At 40.4% G+C, this 22,515-nt stretch overlaps 1 protein-coding gene across 4 annotated transcripts in view; it reads right to left on the reverse strand.

Moving 5' to 3' along the window:
- Positions 1-22,515, reverse strand: part of LOC109486208 (hemicentin-1-like) — a 112,579-nt gene that overhangs the window by 73,520 nt on the left and 16,544 nt on the right. For all 4 annotated transcript variants that reach the window (XM_019789922.1, XM_019789921.1, XM_019789920.1 and 1 more), the window contains exon 2: positions 18,203-18,300. The gene's annotated coding sequence lies outside the window, so the exon portion shown is untranslated. The remainder of the gene's footprint in view (positions 1-18,202; positions 18,301-22,515) is intronic.

The following is a 22,515-nucleotide window of genomic DNA, read 5'->3' on the forward strand; positions in this document are numbered from 1 at the left end:
GACTCTAATTTTCTCCATACCGTACCAGCACCATACAATTCACCTGCAAGACACCATGGTAAGCCTACAGTCAGTACGGAAAGGGGGGGGGGGCATCCTTGGCATTGAAGACTAGTACTCAATCTGGGGAGCTGGAATTATAGCTAGGCTCACAGCCTGAAGGCCGGATGGATTCTTACTACTGGAAATGTGAAACCGACGACGACAGCGCTGAAGACTCTGAAAAATATCCCTGTCATCTGTAAACCTGTATCATGCAGGGAGGTGGTTTCTTGGCATCGAAGTTTGCCTTCGTTACTTGTCGACGTTTGTCATATAGGTTGGTTTGACACAACACGTAAGCAGTAGCTGGTACATATGCTTCCATCATACGTTCTTCTTAACTGAAAATCATTAATACATTGGAAACAACCTACTTTCGTGGCGAAGAGTGTAAAACTACAATTCGAAAGTATTGTATTGACTGATAGCATTTCTTAGATAGCATATGAAGACGAACTTTAAATGGTTCGTCTTCATATATGCAGCAATCAAGTAGCAATGTGTCTCATTTTCAACAGAATTCGCATGCCCTATGTTTTAGAGAGGTACGGCGATAATCCAATGTCAAGAATACGAGAATAGGATAACATGTACACTTCCACAGAACACCACTACCTGATATAAAGTTATATCCTGTCTCATTCGGACGGTGTTTAGATGAGGTTCCATGTGACGAAGATCACATTTGACTCCCCATTACGTTAGGACAATAATACAGGATTTATCTGTACTGCTATTTAGTCAATGATGCCCTTATTAGATGAGCGCCATTTCCACAAGTCGCCGAGCCAAATCGATGTTCCTGTAATCTCCGTCCATTTTCCGCGCTCATCCTGCCAATAAGATTTGTGTCAAGCTTTTCTACGGCATTAGCGCTGGGGAACAAGTAACGAAATTACTAATTCGTGTCGCTTTCTGTGGGTGTTCGTGCAGAATTATTAGTGACAAGCCGATACCTTTCTCTTTCCTACTGTCGTCTAACCGTCGTCGACAACCAAGATCTTTTCAGTGTTATCTTTAGAAGAAACTCAACAGTAATCCCAATATGGGGTCCATACAGCTTTGTACTGGGTGTTAGCGTATTACCAAATGTAAATGTGCACACTGTCAAATGTTGGTGGATGACTATGGTGTTAATGTACAGGATACGTTATAATATCACACTTTTACTGTGCAGTCGGTTCTCTTACATAAAACTAGTAATATATAAACGACCTTGACAAACGTCAATCTCGTAGTAAAAGCAAAGCTAACCTATTTCCTGTCACTTGATTAGTTGGAGGCACATGGACATCTAATTCCATCTAATTTCCTGTTTGTAAGCAATCTGTCTATATTTGTTCTTAAGGCTATGTTGATTTGAGTATACGGATTACATCCGAATTTTCGTCCAAAAAATCGATCATACTGTAGCAAAGCCAATTTACATCATTTAAAGTACTAATAAATCCATGCTAATATTTGTGCAAATAAATTCATGTGCACAAATCATACATAAGGGTGAAAGCTTTCGTCATTTCTGATTTCTGTTATTTTAAGAGTAGCTTTGTCTTCTGGATTTTAAAACCTACATGACATAATCCACCCGATACGACATGTGCTTCTAAAAGCCACTACACTCGGCCCAGTAAGTAACATTTAAAAACTTCGCCCTACCTCGCCAAAATAATCCATCCATCCATCATTCAGGCCGTTCACAGGTGGGCACTTGTCCTTCCCACTTCCCGGGGATTACCCGCCCAGAAAACTTCCCCACTATCAGTAATTTCACGCCGCTGATTCTTTCTCCCTAGTAAAAATCCCCGCTTTCTGCCTGGTGAAATCAGTTAAGTCTGGTTCTTACCACTACAGTTGGTTTTCCTTCAGCTGGGTGTAAAAATTAAAATTTAGCCGGTAAATTTTTAAAGGTAACTCGACTCGCCATGTGGTAACTCTTGGGTCTTACCTCGCGTGTTACTTTTCACAGAAGGAAACATCAGAGGAGGAAGTATTTTTTTGTATTTGCGCGTGTCTGTGTGTGTTTGCATGGCCCTCAGGTCAAGTTGTAATGAATATCAAGTTGGGTTCATAATTTACAATTGGGAGAAAGTCATTAACTACGTCTACATCTAGTAGCGCTCACTATTTTCAATGCATGACCTTCTTGACAGCTGCCATCTAGTGTTCCTTCCAGGATAAAGAAACAAATTGTAGACACAATGGTGAATAAGAAGAGAAAACAGTCGCCGTCACACAAGATCAAAATATTTCACGGAGGCCTGAGATCTGCGAGTTCTTGTTTTACATGTTTCATGTTTGGGAGTCAATTCTTGCAACGGTACAGAAAGAAATTTGTGACAAAGTCCAATCCCACGAGTTTAAAACATGTACTTACGTAAAGCGTCCATGAATATTAAAGCTATCATCCCTTGCTCCCCAGAAGTAAGATTATAATGAAATATGCCTCCACGCCACGGAGAAGATGAGAGCATTTGGCGACAGTCCTGTTAGCAGTGAAAACTTTTTTAAAGAATCCACTGAAGCTATTGACACATTCATCTGCGAACCCTAGCTTGTTCGTCGCTTAGGGAAATAGCCAAATCTCTAACTACCCTTGGGCTTGCCGTTTTAGACAGCGTTCATACGTTCTGGGAGTAAGGGATTCAACCTGTTACAGAAAAAAAAGTTCAAAATCCCCATGCAAAGCCTTGAAATATACAGAGTATATAACTCATCATCTACTCGTGAAATATGCAGTGAAGTAAGGTAGATGCAGAAGATACATAGACCACACTAATGGACGTTATACCCTTTATGGAAGTTAGCATCACAGCATAATCAGCACCAAGGACAAATAAAAAGGATTAAACCTGTTGCAGAAAGACGTTCAAAATCCAAAGCCTTTAAATGTAGGAATAAACTCATATGCATCATCTATTAAAAGATCCAGCGAAGATACCTGGACCATACTAATGATCAATATAACGTATTTTTATTACCCTTCACGGAAGTTAGCACCACAGCAGAGTCAGCACCAAGGACAAATCCAAAGGATTAAAGCCGTCCGCAAGTTTCCGAACGGAACTCAATACCAAGTCCTTGGCCGACCTTGGACGTCTTCGATTTGTCGCAGAAGGCTCAGGTGTCGTCCCACAAGACGTGGGGTTATATCGATCCAGGGCTGAGCTTCACTCATAAATGACCAGCTTAATCCTGTCACTGTGTGGCAGTCTAGCCGGACTTTGCAGTTCGCTGACCGTTATATTGACTATGCTTCAATGCCCATAGTCCCTCACTGTCAAAACATTTACGTTCAAACTTAGTAACCTTGTCTTATGGCGATTAATTGTAAACTCGGATATATAAGAACTATAGTCTTCTCATTGGGCACTGATGTTTCACCTTTATCACAAAAGAGTCTTAGAAATTATAAATCTAGAGCAGGGGTAGCTTGATCATCGTCGATTGATGCCCCAACAGGTAACCACGCGTATGTTTCTTGCAAAACAGTCTGCCTTTTTGATGTAATACTATAAGCCTCTGCTTACTTTTCCTAAAATACTTTGGCACCGAATGTCATGGTCTAGAAATTTCTCAGGAACAGCAACATTTAAGGATTGTAAATTTTCTGTACATGTACATGTGCACCACTTTATTTTGATGTATTGTTACACAACTATAGCCACAACTATGTAAGAGGTGCTAGTGTCACGGAAATGAAAAGAAACCTACAGTGGACCTCACTGGAAGACAGAAGAAAGATGTCTAGACTATGCATGATGTACAAAATGACTAATAAACTGGTGGATGTCCCAACTACTAAGTACCTAATACCAGCCCAGAAGAGAACAAGAAATAGCCACGCATTCAAGTACCAGAGTTATCAACCAAGGATTGAGGTGTTCAAGAATTCATTCTTTCCTAGAACTATCGCAGAGTGGAACTCACTGTCACCAAGTACAGTAGGGGCATTGTCAATAGATAGCTTTAAACAATGTCTAGAGCTAGAAGTTCATGGGTTAGGTGTAACAAGTCGATCGGTGTAATATAGCCAGCTGCCGCCGCGCCGCGTGCCTGCGAAGCTGGTGTGTTACGCCAAAAGGCGGTTATACCGGCTATACAGATACAGACAGACAGATACAGACACGTTCAGCTTGCACGCGCGCCTCTAAACATAATACTGTAATTCCCTTTATGTTCGCCGTAGCAAAAGTTCGAGGTGAGCTAAGAAAAATGAAGGTGTTTACGGTTCACGGTGTTCACGGTGGCGGCAGGTGCAGCAAAAATAAAGTCGGTGAATTATTTGTTGACGATGATAATAAGTTCACGGTACAGAAGTAACCGCCAAAACCGCAAACATCAAAGTGCCGTAACAAAACCGTGAACTACGGTAATTAATCACCCACTCCCCTCCCTGCCTTTATTCCAGGATTCTCCTAAGACACAAACTGACCTGGTTATTTTCCAGACTTCAGCAGCTTTTGTCCAGAGGGCTTATCCCAGGATTACGATCATGACTAATGACGATCTGAACTTTCACAGTTACTTATCGACGAAATGAAACACCCAGCTCACTAATGACTATCTCAATCCCACTTAAACCCTTTCCCTTGCGGCCATCCAATGGGAAAAACGAGTTATTTGTCATGCTTCAATTATCTCGCCAATATCAAGCACTATAAAATGGTACGTGCAGTATATGGTAGCCCTAAAAGTTTCCAGTACTTTAATATGATCTCATATGTTGTATACTGATAACGTGGCTAGCCCTGATAACAAACATGTCTGCTAATCCCTATGCCATGTGGTATGTATTGTTAAAAGCATCCAATGCAATTTCGGGGCGGCAATTCTGTCTGATATTGACATTTACTGCTAATTCGTAGCACATTTTTGTTAAAATTTCATACTTGAAGAGTTTGAAATAATAAGGCAAAAAAAAAACAGCTACGCGATGCATCTTTTTATTTTTTGGGTACCGCCCATAAATTGCTAGAAGCAGATACAAAACAAGCGACCGTTTTCCGTCAGCATTTTTACCTCAAAGATTTCAGGGTGCTATGGGATATGATTGGTTCAACTTACTACATCGAAAGAATGTTCAGAGAATTGACTTTTAAAACCCAGTTTTGCCGCCCTAAAATTGCATCGGATGCCTTTGAACGGAGACAGACGTGGTATACGTCCATCAGAGCTGTATGCCCAAAGCACATACCTCCGTTAAAGCATCGACTATTTAATTCGCAGATTACATGGGATGGTAATGGTTTTCAGCTTTACGCATGGCGTTGACGGCATGACTTGCCAGCAAGGGACTGAAATAATCTTTTTGCTCTAAGCCTTGCGTAATTCGAAACTATATATACACACTTAAAACAGACCTCAAGCTGACACCATTTCCTTATTCGGAATCCGACCATACTGTGAATCGTGTAAATCTGCTGCAATGTGAGCAAATATTTCTTATAAATTGCAAAAAAAAATCAATACGATACCAAAGTAGAAAACAAAAATTAATTCCAAAGGAAAGCAAATGTCTATTATTTGGCATACAATACTCTGTGTGTTTAGTCATTTGTGACCACGTAGATTTATTTATTCTATATTTATTAACCTTTCTGCCAAGCCAAGGCAACTTTTTTATTCACACGCTCACATCAGTTTTGGGGTTCTCAGAGGATGTCATCCACATAATCAAATCAACAAAGCCTTACATTTTGTATCTGTTTTCAAGTGTAATTTGAAGGGACCATTATGCCTCCGTCGATTTCAACTGAACACATAATCTTCCCAATGACACAAGTAGCATACTGTGTATATGTAATGTTCAAAGCCATACAAAACAGTATTGTGGCTATTTATGGTCTTGGAGTTGTTTAAAGCCTTTGGTAGAAATATGCCAGCGGCACAGTCAACATCAAGCACGCTCTCAGTCATAGTCACAAGTAGCGCCCATAACTATCCCTAACCGTAAGTCCGGCTGTTTTTCTTTCGGTTTTTAAAGACCGTTGCCTTCGTGTTTTTACGATATCGCCCTTTCAGTAACCCAAGAAGAGATTACTGAAGACGCATTTTGGACCCTCGGGGTGTGGGTTGCGGATTTATTTTCCCGACACGTGTCTCGTGGAGTGACATGTATGGCTGAGTTGTGAATAACATGAAAGGCTGTGATAAAAGTAAGACTAGTTGTTGCCTTTCTGTACTCAGTAAGATATCATTCTGCGGAATACATTAAGCCGAAGCCACTTTGTCACCTGTTCAGTTGCCAGCCAGTGTATATATTGACATAAACTCCCGGCCTGGTACCTTGTCTGACCATAAGGCCATGGTGAGTGCCAAAACTGATGCGAGCGTGCGAATAAAAAGTTTGGCAAAAACTTACCTTTATTAGGCTACGTGGCCATTAAGGTTGAAGAAATGACTAAACACACAGACTATGGTATGGCGAAGAATATATTCTTTATATATATTTTCATGTATTCATTTCCTTTGGAATTGATTTTGGCATTCTACGACATAAGTATCGTTTTCTAATATTTTTGCTCTTTATGGCATATATCTGCTCATTTTGCACGATTTACAGTATTATTGGATAAAAAGTAGATGAACCTGTTGAGCTGTAATTGCAATAAAAACACAGGAGAGGAGACCCGTGTCGCCTCTAGCGATTTTAGTACAGTAGTTAAGTGAATTTGTAGTGTTTTTAATACGTTTGGGGCTTCCTATGTACCAAAATTGCTAGTGGCGACAAGGGTCTCCTCCGGCTCCCTCGTGTTTCTGCTGCAATTAGAGCTCAACAGGTTCGCCTACTTTCAACGTCACTTCCACTGCTCGCCTATAGGATTGGCTGGCCGTAAATTTGTGGTATTTTTACATACAGGAAAATGGAGGTATATAAAAAGTAGGAAGCCTAATTGTGATGATATTTGGTATTGGTATATGGATAAGTCTCGGTAAGACAAAGGTCAAGGTCAGCCTTTGGCCTCCTGGTTGCTGACCTTGGTACTGCAGCAGAACTTGAGATTTTTTGTATCTTTTTTCCCTGGACGTGCTATGGTCTTGATTTTGCTCGATGGAATTTTTACACTTCATGCTATAGATAAATTCAACAACAATCTACAAGACTGTACTTTGTCTAATCATTTTAGGGGCTGAAAATACAAGCAATTCAAGCTGAGAAAATCATAAATCAAAATTGTGAATTGTAATTGTAAGTTTTCCATAGTCAATAAGACAAACAACAAAAAAGAAGCTCTAGATATTTCATGAAGGTATGAGGCATCCGAATAGCCTGATAGCCATCCGTTTTTGTACCCGGGGTAGCGAGTGCAAGGAGCCCCGCTACAAAACTGCTGGCACCCAGGCTTACATCCGAGTTCTTGTTGAGGAGAAGAGGGAAGAGGGACGTGGCGCGGAGCCAGCTGTAATCCGGGCCCGCGGGACGGGACGTGTGATGGACGCGGTGGACAACTTGCCAGGGGAAGTGGGTTTAAGGAATCCACTAACCTCGTTTATCTTCAAGACAAAATGAGCTGGGTATCTTTTATCCATGCATCAAATCAGTAACGGCAATGCATAGGGACTTTTAAATAGTGCAAGTTTTTTTTCTAGCATGCAAGTTCATCTGGTAATTTTACATAATTGTTCTACGACTAAGAAAAATTGACCGAGCGATTCGGTCGAAAATTACGGTGAGGCCTTTTTTTTAGTTGGAGAACAGTTTACTTTTTTTTACAGTTTTTTTTTTCTGATGAAGCACTACAACAGACGATCCGCTTTTCTAAGTTAAACTTATTGAAACTTGTGATTTAACGAGCTGGGTGCAAAGCAATCCTTCGAAGTGTTTTATTATTATCATTGTTTTCATTTCTGATTCAAGGATGTGCACATGACAATACTTTAAAGTTGGGACCGCATTAGGTCAGTAGTGTTGGTTAGCAATATATATATTGTATATAACAATACTTAACATGCAGAACCGTATATCTCACTATGTTGTAACGATATATAATGTATGTCACAATTACTTTGCATTGTAAGCAGTGACATCTAACCTCAGTGAACCAGTAACATTTAGATTTGGTGCACACTGAACCAGTAACACCTAGATTTGGTGCACAGTGAACCAGTAACAACTAGCTTTGGTGCACAGTGAACCAATAACACCTAGATTTGGTGCAAAGTGAACCAGTAGCACCTAGCTTCAGTGCACAGTGAACCAGTAACATCTAGCTTCAGTGCACAGTGAACCAGTAACATCTAGCTTCGACTCAGTGCACAATTGAACCAGTGGTTTTGAATAAAAAACTTTGATTTGTAACCACTCATCAAATATCCTAAGTATCACAAGCATTATGAATTCTTCTATTTGCAATAAAACAATACTGAAAATAGTAATCTACGAAAGTTGTAAAAGCCATTTTATAGACTGCTTGCTTGTATTACCAAATTTCCTTTGCACAAATGACCATAACTGATTTGACGAATGGGTCCACAAAAGTCCATTTAAAAGTCAGTCAGTAACCAGATCAAAATTGGTTCCATAATTTTTGCTGCCAAAAAATATATGTGCTTTGAACCAATATTACTTTATAACCAGGTCCCTGTAGACTTTGGAATTTGTAGTCTTTATGGCACTGCTTCATACCATAAAGCATGTGGATTAGCTGCTTTTATAATTCTTTTGTGTATTTTTTTCATTGTTCCCATACCTTTGTTACCTTTATTACCTATAGAACATGGATTTATTGTTATGAAAATATTTTGTTTCCATATGGGCGAAAATACCATAAATGTTGTAAATTATCGACTGCCTAACAGAAGTGGTTGAGATCACTAATTGTCCAATTTTCATTCCGACATGTAATGACAAGACATGGTGACGGCACACCTGAATGAACTAGTGAGGAAAATAATTCAAAATGTTTTCCCAATGGCACAAGATCGGCGACATGGCAGGATTCGAACCCAGGACCTCTTGGTTCTGAGCCGAACAATTTGTTACGCAACACACGACCCCAATTGCCCATTAATCGTCATTTGACTATGATAGAATCTCGGCAGATAGGAGCAATAACAGCGGTACCGCTGAGACACTTTCCGCTTTCGCAAACCAGGTTACTTTGTTGTCACAAAGACGTTCAAAAGATTGAACACCCCGCGCATGAAGCCCATTCCGAGCTATGCCCTTTATCAGCACGCTGTGTCAATGCTAATGGAACACGGCACTTAACTCTACCAACAAATGCAATTACAGAACGCCGACTGCATTTTAATACATTTCCCGGCATATCTAACAAGGGGCAAGGTCGGAATGGATGCACCTCACGCGGAGTTAGAAGACGGTCGGTGACATCTGCTGGCCTTGGTTAAGCCTCCCATGTTCCAGTACATATTAGCACAATCAATTCTGTTTCGGGGACGTCATTTTGTCAGTCCGTGAAATAGTGAGATATACGAGTATTTCGATCTCCACATATTTCAATGCCAATGTCTATGGAAGAGACTCTAATTGGTACTTCCTTCCAGAGTAGGAGAGTCTCTTGAATAGTGCATTTTTTTCTGATTAATTACTAGAAGGAGGGGGGGGGAGTGCGAGCTGTGAAAAAAGTACAAATCCAAACAATATGTCTCAATTTTAAATCATTTTCAGAGTTTTCCTGTGTCTGCCATTTACTTTGCCATACCTAATTCCTCTCGCCAGCTCCAAAAAGATGCCATTACTATTCCCAGAACGCAATATTTTCTGTTTCGCTTCACGCAAAGACTCGCTCCATTCTGACAAAACCGTACGTAGTCGCGTGTAATGCCCGGAACCTATTTACGCCCAATGCAAAAACACAAAGGCAAGAGCAGAGATGTAGGAAAGCCATCGACCCGTAGGTTCGTGTCTGCTTTGTGGAGTACGGTAACAAAGGCGGAAAGACACTAATCTCTCTGATCTTCCTAAAAGCACTTTTCCTTTCAATCATCGATCTAGAGCAAAAACTTTATAGAATGTAGAAGATTAAGGGCGGTCCTTCACCTTGCCGACTTGTATAGACATCGTCAGAGGCTCGTAGTGAGAGGGTTCCTTACTGTAGTCGAGAAGGCGCCAAACTGCTTCTTCCAGAGGATCAATAGGGATGGGATCTTCTGCTTCAGCAACGTAGCACGGTCGAAATTAAATATTCTACCCCCAGACAAAACGCATCTAGCTCACGGAGGCAGTGTGAACTTGGGTGTGTAATGTACCATCGGGTCGACTGTCCACCTGATTTGCCCATGTCTTCAGGGAGGTCTATTTTCCGCATCTTTGCCCACGGTGGTGTCGACATTCACGAAATAAATGTCAGAGAATGGGGTTTTCGCTGCGTGCTGAAAGCAGCTCGGCGCCCCCAATTCCGGCGGTGGGCACATGAGATAGCCCGATAGGATTGAGTTCTTTGGCCCGTACGGTGAAGCTCTATTCCAGCGGCGTGCCGACTTATTTCCTAGGCATAGGGGGCGGGATGTGTCTGAAAGAAAATCACTTTACCGCACACCCTCGGTCTGGGAAAGTGTGAATACTGGTTTTGACGCCATATGCATCATATTATCTGAAAGCTGCATTACATAACTTTAGGGCGACGGAAAAAGTAAATTTTCCGGCAATTTCTTCACAAATTAAGATGGGTTAACCCGTACCATTGCATAGTGCCATTCAAGGAGTGGGGGTGCCGAAATAATACAGCGTACGGGTGTATTTAAAACCGGGAACACAGCTTTAACTAACACTGTAGAGATACTAGTACATAAACAGGACACCACCAACGGACGGTTCTAGCGCAAGCCGTTCGGGTGTTATCCGAGTTGGAAGTGGGCGCGGGCCTCAAAAGCCCCCCCCCCGAATAGGGTTATGAATAGGGTAAAACAACAAACTTACACGTACAGTTGTGCTTCATTTCAAGATGACAGTATGTTAATTATTTCAGCCCTAGAGTGACGACGTTCAAATCGTGTCAATTCATAGCCGTGTGTGGTAAGAGGTGACTATCACGTTACTCTATACCACTGTAGCACATAATGCTAACCAATATTTTGATACATGTTTGTCACGAAGATCTGTACGACCCCTCTGCACAAGATCAACACCCTGATTGTTTTACACGTGCGTGACAGAAATCTCTGCTTGGATTTAGTCACCATGTAAACGGCAACATACACCACAGACGCCATACCAATGTTTTTATTTGCTCAGCAAAATGAAAGATAATATTCACAAAAGGGGCGAAGGTATTATCAGCTTCATTTCTATGAGTCATATCTAAACGACACAGGACAGTAATTCGCGCAGGCACAGAGCATCCATGTTTGAGTTGAGTTAAGGGGTCAGAGGTCACTTGTGCATCTTAAGGTCATATTTACGACAGTTTCTGCTGTATGCCGAGGTTGGAGTGTTCCTCATTGTCTTAGCTCGGGTTGATAACTTTTGACAACTTTTTTTTCTGTCATAATTCCCATGTTATAAGATGCCAAGCCGTATTACTGTCCTTTGCCCACCAACTTGAAAAGCTCAGCCTGTCCAGTGATAGCCTGGCATCCAGTCTATCGTGGGGCAGACTGTCTCCGGGGGTCTAATAGTTTTCCCCCGTCCAGCTCAACAGGCTGCCCGGTGGGAGGGTTACGCCTGTGATAGAGTTTAGCTCACCAGGACTTGATTAACTACCGTCGTGCAAAACCTACCGGGGAACCAAGCTGAGTCGGGCGGTGGACAGCTCCAGCAGCCCCGAAGAGAACCCGCCCCAACCGTGATAGACTGGACACCAGGCTAGTCCAGTGACGAGCTGGGTGGTCCCCCGTTGTGACGTGGCGTGTGTGGCGGAAGAGAATCGCGTGCCACGGCGACACGTGGGTATTAACGGCGGGCCCGGGAGCAACGATGGAACCGCAATTAGTACTACTCTGGCGTCGACGTGAAGCAATAAATTGATAATAACACGGAAACGTAACGGAAGGTCAAATAGAATGGAAAGCCTATGGACAATGGAAACAGGGTAAAGGGTTCTAGGAGGCTGTAATGTCTGCAAGAAATATTCTGCAGTATTCCAAAAAAAAAAGGGAAAGATAGGAAGTATTTCCGTTTACACGATTGGCCCTCCGTCTACCTTCTGCTTATACTGTACATGTATGTACAAAATTGTTCTCAGTTTCTACATATCTATTACTCAATGCAATCCATTCCTTTCATAAGAATATACTTCGACACATTCACAGAGGGTTAGATGTCTTGTGTCGATACTAAGATGTTTTAAGCAGCAAGAATGTTTGCATGCTAAGTAGAGACAACGCCCTACATTTCCTATAGATACTGCTCCTCTTACTAAAAAGAACAAGGTACTTGAGTTGATGTATGTCATTGGAATAATTTCAACATACCGTACAGACGAGAATAAACAGAGCCTATCATTATGGTATATACTTTCGACGCAGACCATTTTTGTATCAGTAATAATCATAACCATTCAAAATGTAACTGCTAGTAAACGCGATAAAAGGGTAATAATCATATGAATATTTCATGATAATCACAACTTTCCCTTCACTTCATGAATTTAGGCCATTTGCGAGCTGGGACATTTTTCAGTCATCCTATTGTGTTTCTATAGATGCTAGGAATTTTAAGTATTCTCGGGAATGATTATCACTAAGAATAAAAGCAGCTATATGTAGCTATTGTAACATGTCAGGGAGTGCATCATTACCTCCATGAAAAATGGAGGTATTGTTTTTGGCGTGTCTGTCTGTATGTATGTATGTATGTATGTCTGTCTGTGTGTCTGTCTGTCTGTGTTTCCGCAACTTTGTGGTCAGCATAACTTCAGAACGCCTTTATGGATTATGATGATATTTGGTATGTTGGTAAGTCTTAGAAAGACAAAAGTCAAGGTCAAATATGGGCCTCCTGGTGGATGACCTTGGTACTGCAGCAGAACTTCCGGTTTTTGTATCTTTTGTCCTGAACATGCTATGGTCTTGATGTTTTGGTGACAGATTGCTTTTCCTGTCAGGAATAAGTGGTGTGAGTTTGGTCCCCCTAGCAGCTTGTTCTGGAACTGCAGGGCACTTTCTGGCGAAATGTTTAAAAGCCAATAAGTCAAGATAGGAACAACATATTTTCATAATTTTTGGTGTGTAGGTAGCTGAGAGAGAGATGTACATGATTAAATGTAAATTATGCAAATGAGGACTTTATTTGCATAATTAATGAGGAAATTCTATAATTACAGTGTTTTACATTATACTACTTTCATACATGTAATGTATGTAACCTATGGCAGGCAGAACATCAACAGATACTAATCATGCAAATGATGACCTTATTTGCATAATTTATGCAAAAATTCTATGATTTCTTAATGGTGAATGATGGGAATGTCATACTTGGGACATCTGTAAGTTAATCAAAAGTTCACATACATCACGATGCATATATCATGTTAATGCGGAGGTAATTTGCATAATTAAAGAGGAAATTTACATTTACATATCAAGCCCATATTTCATGGAGGTATGAAATCTCGGAATTCTTGTTAGTTGTAAGATTTTAAGACATCCCATGCAGTTTCAAGGCACCAAAATGAAAAATATTTTCGATGAGGAAATATGTTTGATATTTGCTGCCATTTATTATCACATATTTGTCATCATTTTATACCTTTGAAATAGCCCCAACACAACCATCATGAGGCGTCTCTTCATTTTGGGTACCACCCATAAACAGCTAGAACCAGCCTACAATACAAAACAATGACAACCGTTTTCTTCAGCAACATCTTTTTTTCCCTCGGAGATATCAGTATGCTATGGGGTATAACTTGATACATCGAAATTGACTAGTAAACAATAAAGTAATTACTAGTATCAAATAAAGTATAATAATTGATAGCATATAACTTAATTATATGGTAATGATAAATAATAATTGTAATCTCAACCCACAATACTATAGCGCTCATAATGGGCGTCAATGAATAAGAAACACAAAAAGTAGGATATAGTCAAATGCCGAAGACAAATAGTCCGCATTACTGTACTTCGCTTCAACCCCAGAAGTCCAGTTGACTAAGTAATAAACTTGAACCCAACTCCACAGTGTCACCCACTCCTGCGTTTCCCATCAGTCATTGCGGTCTCGTGATGCCTTGTACAAATCCTCGCCGTATTAATGGCCACAGGCGTGCCTACGGATGGTCATAACGTCCAACATGTCATGTTTTTGAAAGGGGTTTTGACAAGTGTTTTTACGATACGTAATCCCTTACTCCTACTTATAGAAACATCCGGTGGTGGGCTATCCTTCAATGTCATGCGCCGGTGGTTTTATGCGGCTACATATCTCTCGCCCACAACGGAAACTTACATGCAGCTTAGATATCTATAGCACGGGTGAGACACAATGTACGCTGAAGTTGGTAGGAAGATCAATTTACACGATAGTGCGAGGAACGTGTAAGAAGTTTGAATCACGTGAGTGCGACGCAGCTACTGTGCGCCATGCTGAGTGATTAAAGGCCGGGGGGGGAGGGGGTAATGTTATGTCAAGTGTGTTAAGGTAATGACATAAGGCGTTATGAATATAGGTCTAATCTTCTAGTTAAGTCCATGTCACATTTCAAAACCTACCCGTGACCACCAGCCGACCATGGTTGGCTGTAGATAGGAAGCAGTCCGGCCAGATTTAGACCATGCTTATCTTTCGTGCAGACCATTCCCTCCCCATTTGAGACCCATGTCCCAACCAGTACATAACATACTAGTCCCAGCCGTCCCTTAGCCAATCCCTAGTATGGCGGTTATGACGTTACGTGCAACCATCCTACCTTTAGATATGCATTATATCTAGCTGCGGCAATAGAACTGTAAACTTCAGCACAAGTTACTTTAATATGACTTTCATCGAGCCTTTGAAACGATCCCCGTCTAAACCCGCCCTCCGCGGGAAACATAAGCAATGGAAATCCCTTTCCCATATAACCTCCATCAGCTAATATTACAAACTCTAGGCTATAGAACTACACTTAAGATTACAACGTTATAATGTACGGTGTGGCCTTTTCTGCATGCCCTCGGCAGCAAACTATTACAGGTGACTTACTAGACAGAGATTATTGCTGAAACCTTGCAGTGCAGATAAGCTGTTTAATGCCAATTTCCCTACAAGTGGCTGAGATCTTCCATTGACAATGTTGATACTTTTAGTATCAATCAATGATTCGCAGGTACATAACGCTCTCGGTGAGGGTGGGGTCGTGCATTCCTTAAAGGCAACCAAAGCGATATTTTAGAGGCGGTCAAACTCGAATTTAAAAGTCAATTTCTTCATTAAATGTCAATAGCAAATTTTTGTTTGCTGCCCTGATTATTGCCTTTTATGCAGTCACCTGAGAAAATGGCGTGCAATTCAGCACAATGTAGCAATAAACGTTTTTAATGAAGTTTGCACATGCTTCTTCCCACAGTTCGGCCCGGCAACAGTGGAAAAATGCACCACGCCTTGCATATAAGGAGAAATAACGTTAACAAAAGATACGTCACCACAACATGGCCTTTGTTGTCAAATTGACATGTCATGTCTGACTCTTGAACCACATCAACTGAAAGTAGCCTAGTGAAAGACATAATTATTACTCTACAGCTAGGTTACCAAAGATAGCTTTATACAGCTATGTTTCAAAGAGCTCATTCTAAGCAGTTCGATCGTTGAAGCCTACTTCTAGTTTCTTGCTGTCACGCAGAAGCTGGACTTCCTGTCGCCGTGGGGTCCCTAAGTGGCGAGCTGTATGCCATTCGGCACTCACAACGCTCCCTCGACCTTTCATCTCATCAACTGGACAAGAGCATACTAGGAAGATTACAGGAAGAAGAGGGCTCTAGGACATGAATAGCAGCGTGTAGGCGTGAGTGAAAGGAGATGAAATGAGCGCACGAAGTTGTTTCGTGCGAGTGGAACCGGATGTTAGAAATGGTATGTCCCGATTCGCGCGCCGTAATGTCACACTTGAGTCATCCGCTCTCCGTTCCAGGTCTGACATTTAAAGGTTAGCGGAGGAGGTAATATCTGCCGCCGCATCAGTCATCCGCGGTAATGGGACGCTCTCTGTGTTTTGGGGTATTGAAATAGTAAATGTAGCGTGTCAAGAACAATATGTGAAGTGTAAAGTTGAGGCGCTAATTTGATTAATAAAGCATTCAGAATGTCATTACGCGCAATCTAAAGGCAGGGTGTGTGCTGATGACGTCACAGACAATATTCTAGGTTATTGAACCTACAAAGGAAAGAGATCCCGATCCAGTTTTAGCTCATTGAAGTTTTAGCTAATCTCCACTGGTAGTGACAGAGGAGACAGACGCTATGTACAGTATTCAAAGCTAAAGTTTCAGTGTACAGGAAAAATTCAGAAAGCTCTTTTCGTCAAGCACAGTGAACAGTGGGCCACGGCTTAACGTCCTGTCCTAAGGCTTAGCGACCCTTCATAGTAGCGTGCATGTCGAGTAAACGACAGCAGGCGGGGTTCGAGCTCCCAACCTCCTGGTACAGACGCTGGATCGCTAACCACTGGACTACGCAGAGTCAGACGTATACATTTCTATGTGTCGTATACATTTCTATGTGTAAACTGTATTTTCACCTAGGTAATAGGCTTATGTTTTAATCACGTATGATTTAGCTAACATCTAGCATTCAGGATCATAGCAAACAAGACATCGTGTAGTCACCTCAGTACAAATATCATATTGAATACTTTCATGGAAGGAGGCTCTTTTCTAGCCTGCTTCGCGATAGCGAAGAGTAATCACCATGAAATTTGCGTCCTTTCTGAAATATTATAATCATAAATCTGTGTGTATCTCTTAATTGTAATTATATCCCCACACCTAATGGGGATTGCAAGACAAACGACTCATGTACACAGTGTATATAAAATGTACTGCACAGCATCAGCATAATGATTACGTATTAGAAGTACCTATTCATTAGCATCATAACATACGTAATAATTTACCTATGGGAGCCTAAGAATAACGCTCATTGTTAAATGAGCGATGACCTATTGATACTGCAAATGCATGCATCTAATTAAGTTAGTCTGAAAGCCTTTTTAGGTATCTACAACACATACGCATTCGTCTATCTGTATTGAGATACCTTCGGGAAATGGATGGCTTAATAGTTTTACCTGCAAAGCCCCTTATTATATTCCACCTTCTCACTGTATGAAGTGTAAATCCTGAATTATATTCAGGACGGGGCTTCTTATTTCAATAATCGTGAAGGCATCATGCTAAACCCCAGTCACGATTCTATCGCAGCATAAAACATTTCATACAACATTCCGAAAATCCCCTGCATTAAGTCGTGCTGTGTTGGTAACTCGTATCAAGAGTAGTAAATACATTAACGTCCTGGTAATAACGCCATAATTTTAGCATGATCATAAATGTAACAAACCTGTTACTGAGGAAGAAGTGGCAAGATCTTTTGCAAGAATTCTTCACTTGCTCTTTATCTTTTTCCTCGGTAGAGCCCTTCGAATGCCATTGGATGCAACTGTCATGCAATGCGGCATCAAAACCTAATATTCTCGGTTTTTATCGTGACAGTTTGATCATCATGTATCTCTTTTGTCTGTAGCTGTCCTCCTACGGAATCCTGTCAGTAAAAACATTGTCCCCTCGCATGCTTACCGAGCAGGCAGCAATATTGGCAGCCTTCCAAACTCACACTTTCGTAGCTACATTTTTTCTAGGCTTATATTCCCAGGGCTGATTTTGAAAATAGTTAGCAAGTTGCAAGATCAGAATGCAGTTTTGTCTTATAGTGCATTCATGACATTTACTATTGCTGTGGGATGTACAGACCTTGGCATACGGACACAAGCTTAGATTTCTACCCAGTCTGTACATTAGAGAATCTACCAGTGTATATCACAACTATCACAAAAAGCATACATATCACAACTATGAGCTGCCCAAAACTGTCTTTTGGCGGAATGGATATTTGTATAAACAAAAGGAATGGAATATCAGTTCTCATACTAGCAAGCGACACTCTATCTTCTACATTGGGTTTTAGAATGCATTCAAAGTAGGTGGAGGATCTGGCTGAAGTGATTTTAAATGCATGAACAATTATAGATAGACAGTTTGATGTAGCTCCTACCTTATCGGCATACCAGCAATATTGTCCCACTTTCGTTTGCGCTGCTGGCCAGTCTTAAAGTTGTCCAGTGATACGCATCAGTCGCTGACAAAAGCCTCCTGTAATATGACAAAAAAGCCTTCGTTCAATGTCGTCTTCCGAGGAGACATCCAAACATAAACCAGCCCCCGCCGGCCCAGCGTGAGCTCCTAGTAAACTGAGCCCAAAATACGTTAAGGGGAATACGGGCACTTTTATTTCGGGCACCACCAACTGCTTTCGCATGAATATTTGATGAAGTCCGTTATATAGGGACGATTTGATTAAATATTCACGGACTATAATCATAATCGACAGCACGTCAACTTACACATGGTCAACTGCACACCATTTTGTACATCATAAAAAGAATTGTCTCTATTTTTCTTTCAATTTTACAGGAATAAACTTGCATTTTTAATGAAAATAAGTGTCAATAAGTAGATCTGGTATAGTTAGTCTATTAGAATTGTATCAGTTTTCTCTAGCTGTGTACTTAGAATGACCAATGCTGCTTCTTTATTCATGAGCCCTGGATTTGTAAAATAAATCCTTATAGGGGGTTTGGGACTAACGTCCCGTCGGGAGGGTGGGGTGGAGATTGAAAACCTTCCAAGCCACCCAGTGCCACCAGTAGAGTTCTTAAAAGGGAACACAGTACATACGGAGAAATACGTTTAAGAATAAATTTATATCAATATCCATCTATCTATCTATCTCTTTCTCTGTGTGTGTTGCATATAGATAGATAGTTTGATCTATTTTTAAGAAGATATTTGCTTTAAAGACATTCAGGACAGTAGTTCATGTTGATTAATGTTATTCATGTTATAACGTTACGTCCATGAATCGACATGAAATTCAGGACTTGGGACATGGGAAACAACACTATATACAGCTAGCACAATAAACATCATCTTGATAGGAGTCTCTGTCGACAAAAACTTCAATCGGATCTCCATTGGTAGAATTGCTTATTCTACCAGATCGGAGTTTCTACGCTGACGGCTTATCCCCCCGCAGAAAATAACGTACCCTAAACCGGTAATCTCGAACATCAGGCCACGTGATCCGACCAACGTATCCGACTGATCTCACATTTACGGGACCCTGATATGGACAAGGCCGCTCTATCCGCAATTTCCTTCAACCAAAGCGTACATAAGGCGATTCCGTTGACAGGAACTTACATCAAGCGCCAAGTAACCTTCACGGGAACTGTCCAACGGGAACTGAAGCAAAAAGCGTTTCTTCATTCAGGAATGACCATATATGCTCACATTTCAGATCACCACATCTCCTACTTATTAGCATATGCAAATTATCTTTCTCCGACCCAATCCCTGCATATATCATATCTACTTGAATTATCATAAATAGCGACAGTTGGATAATTTCAAAACTAGCGTTGAAATTCAGAAGATATTTCAATTATCTGACGAGAAAATTGGGTTGGACGTCAGGAATAAATGGTATGATTTGGTTAGAGTAAGTCACGGGTAGAGTAATTAGGTACGTGTTAATGTCATCTTGGTATACGCGAAATCCCCATTATCCTACCATTAGGCAACTGAAACGTTATCAGGGTTCAGCATACTTTGCAAGCTTTCTTCCTTACAACCTTATCATGATACATGCTGCACAGTAGGACGGCCAGCTTAACGGATTCTGAGAACACCAGACGGCCTGATCCTTTTATCGATTCTAACGTTGTTACCTAACTTGATTCTTTTAATCTTATTTCAAACATGTTTCTGCATTTTGCACAAGGGTTCTCACAAGATGCGGGTGGTCACGGGTTTTTTTTTTATAAAGACATCTAATGCAATATCAGGGAGGCAAAACAAAAAACATTCTGGAGGAGAATTCTAGAAAGTCTGTCTAACATTGACATTGACTACCCTTTCTTAGCACATTTTGGTCATCATTTCATATTCATAGCGTTTGAAATATCCCAAAGACAAACTTCGTGAGCGTCTCTTTATTCTATTGGGGTATACCACCCATAGCTAAAGCCTACTACACAAAATAAGCAAACATTTTTCGTCACCGACATCGCATTTTAGCCTCACAGATATCAGTAAGATATACTACAACTACACTCAAAGAATGAATAGAAATTGACTTTGAAAATCCACTTTTGCCGCCCTGGAATTGCATTGGATGCCATTTAGATGCCCTGAGATGAGTATTATTCTATCATACAGTAGCGCAATGATAATGGCATCAACCATGCAAGAGAATACAGGATGACAGAATTTCCAATATGCACTAAGTTGCTTATGACGTTTATGACAGGGGGGCAAGGCTTTTCACAAACATGATTGGGATGGCAACTGACAGCTTTAAAGAATCGAAATATATTTTTGATATATGAAAAAAATACAACCGACAATTTTTTCCACCTCACATTATACAGATCCCGTTTTTAATTGGGGTATAACAAGAGAAACAAGAGTTTTAATTCTTTTCTTTTTTAAACTTTTTCAACAAGAACGGTACAGGGACTTAGAGGAAAGGCAACAGAAAAAGGATCCTGATGAATGATCAGATACTAGAGATGTGGAAACAGGGAGGTGAGCAAAGTTCTGTAATTGCACGGGTTAGGAACGTGGCGCGTCTCCCGTGTGGCAATCTCTTCCAAATAACCGACTGAGCTAACCACCTGCAAATATCACTATCCCTGGAAAATAGCCGCAATACATCACGTCAGAATAGCTTATTTGCAGCCTGCTATGACAGAATGGGCAATGAGACTGGCTAGTATCATCATGACGAATGTCCTTCTATAAGACGGCTCCGTGAAACTGCAGAGAAATATCCGGTTTTCCGTCAAAACAACGGTCTTATGCAACCATATCGGAAGGCCATATCATTTTTTGCAACTTATGATTCACTACTCACTACTCAGTCAAGTATTCAACCTGAATAAAGTAAAGCAAATGCTTGCTCATTTATTGTTTGCTTTTTGTTTGTTTACTTGCATATAGTCAAAGTAATAAAAAACATAAGCATATAAAAAAAAGAAATACTGGGGAAAGGAAAAGGCATTATGGCCTGTACGGGACCTTCCCCTTACAACATTAATTTTTTAAAGATTGATAATGATAGAAGTAAATCACATGGTAATAATGATAGATTACAATAAATAATTGGTGAATAAATGCTAGATGAAAATGGGGGTCGTAACACCTTAGATAAGTTAACAAAGGTTTTTGACAATTGATGATTATAGTAGTAAATAAAGAAAATCACAATACTAGTAATAATAGATAGCAACAGGTAGTATTTTTAAATAAACGCTAAATAAAATTGACGTAAAACATAAGCAAATGAATAAGAGTTGAATGAGTTTTAAATGTAGTATTGGATGTTATATTTAGATTTAAATAAGTATAGTAGTATTTTTAAATAAACGCTTAATAAAATTGACGTAAAACATAAGCAAATGAATAAGAGTTGAATGAGTTTTAAATGTAGTATTGGATGTTATATTTAGATTTAATATATTTAAAATATCGAAGAAAATTTAAAATCTTAGATAAAAATTAAAACATTAAAACAGTAGTTGAGTCCAAAGTTTGGATAACTTTCATTTCTAATTTTGTTAAAAGGTATGAATAATACTTCAATGTGAATTTTACATATACACAAATAAATGGTCTCTATTGTTTAAGAGTCACTTGCTTATAATACAGGAATTTACTTTCAAACCAATGGTTCAAAGTCATAATGCATAATAGCACCATAAAGGTAGGACGTACCATAATTATACAACACTAAACAAATCCTACAAATACCCACTTTCGTTCTCGTAATTGCACTGCGCTTTAGAATAACCTTATTTTTGTGCGAATGCGTGAAGCGATAAAAGTGTTTTCCAGTAATGCTGACGAGACGGAACGTCTCTATTCCATACCCCCATGCCTCCCGGCGCTGAACCGAATGCGCGCAGCGAAACGCATCGCATTGACGTAAAACACCAAAGGTGTCGTAACACGTTACGATGTCGTAAAACCAATTCTCGTGATACACGGTGCTCGCCTGTGGAAACACCATCAATCACCAGCCGACAATGTATGCATGTAAACCTCAATTAGAAATAGGATTTCAACGTGGTGCGCCGCAGAATTTTGATTAGATTACATGCCTTGCAGATTTTGATGGCGAAGTGTTAAAACGTTCATATATTTGAATAAACCGGCATATTTCATAAGCTTGGCGGTAATGCATTTTTTGTGGCGTGCACGGTTAGTTTTCTTACATTACGAGCTCGTATGATTGCGGTGTTATTA

Source organism: Branchiostoma belcheri, unplaced genomic scaffold, assembly GCF_001625305.1.
Source record: "Branchiostoma belcheri isolate BF01 breed outbred unplaced genomic scaffold, Haploidv18h27 scaffold8, whole genome shotgun sequence".
NCBI classification, from domain to species: Eukaryota; Metazoa; Chordata; class Leptocardii; order Amphioxiformes; family Branchiostomatidae; genus Branchiostoma; species Branchiostoma belcheri.